The sequence below is a fragment of the Salvelinus namaycush genome, unplaced genomic scaffold, assembly GCF_016432855.1.
Source record: "Salvelinus namaycush isolate Seneca unplaced genomic scaffold, SaNama_1.0 Scaffold3534, whole genome shotgun sequence".
Classification (NCBI taxonomy): Eukaryota; Metazoa; Chordata; class Actinopteri; order Salmoniformes; family Salmonidae; genus Salvelinus; species Salvelinus namaycush.
The window spans coordinates 22501-23911 of NW_024060491.1; positions in this window are offsets into that span (position 1 = coordinate 22501).

Sequence of the window (1411 nt, forward strand, 5' to 3'; positions counted from 1 at the left end):
ACCGTTTTTCTATAAAACATTTTAATAGAAAATCGTGTTTTAATGTTTTGGGGAAAAAAATCACTTGCCTGTACAATAGATTCCTATGGTTCCGAAATTTTTTTTACAGTGGATAACTGTTGACCATCACGAGAGAGGGTATGAGCCAAAATTTGGGGCATCTAGCCCATCGGGAATTATGTTTTATCATTATTTCAAGATTTCGGGAATTGGTCGAAAAAGTGACAGAGTGCCACTGCCGTGCACCTGGTATTATTTTTGGGTTACCAGGTGCATATTTTTATAATGGTTTTAAATGATTTTAGATAGGCTACATACCTCAATACCCTATATGGAACAACCATACTACGGACCCAAGTCAGTTGGGGCCGGCCTGAGTGATTTATGAAGCTTTTAAAAAATGTCTGTACTCATCCTCCCTTCTGTGCACCTGGTATTATTTTTGGGTTACCAGGTGCTCCTATTGAAATCGAATGAGTGCACCTGGTATTATTTTTGGGTTACCAGGTGCTGCTATTGAAATCGAATGAAAATGATTTTAAATGGCCTGCAGACACCCATGCCCGCTATGGGAGCACCATACTATGGGCACAAGTCAGTGGGGGCCGGCCTGAGGGATTTATGGAGCTTTTCAAAAAAGGTCCGAAAATATTCTATGTTGAACTACTCAGGAAAAACGGCTAAGTGCCCTCTTTTGGGTTACCAGGTGCTCCTATTCTAATCGAATGAAAATGAATTTAAATGACCTGCAGACACCCATGCCCGCTATGGGAGCACCATACTATGGGCACAAGTCAGTGGGCACCGGCCTAAGGGATTTATGGAGCTTTTATATAAAATGTCTGTACTCATCCTCCCCTCCGTGCACCTGGTATTATTTTTGGGTTACCAGGTGCTCCTATTCTAATCGAATGAAAATGAATTTAAATGACCTGCAGACACCCATGCCCGCTATGGGAGCACCATACTATGGGCACAAGTCAGTGGGCACCGGCCTAAGGGATTTATGGAGCTTTTCAAAAATAAGGTCTGAATACTTTCTATGTTGAACTACTCAGGAAAAACGACAGAGTGCCCACTTTTTGGGTTACCAGGTGCCCCTATTTAAATCGAATGAAAACGAATTTAAATGACCTGCAGACACCCATGCCCGCTATGGGAGCACCATACTACGGGCACAAGTCAGTAGGCACCGGCCTAAGGATTTATGGAGCTTTTATATAAAAGGTCTGTCCGCATCCCTCACTACTGACACCACCTTATGTTAGTTTGGGTTACCAGGTGCCTGCTACTAGAAATCGAATGAAAATGACTTTTAAGGGCCTGCCCACACCCATGCCCGATATGGGAGCACCATACTACGGGCACAAGTCAGTGGCCACCGGCCTAAGGGATTTATGGAGCTTTTCAA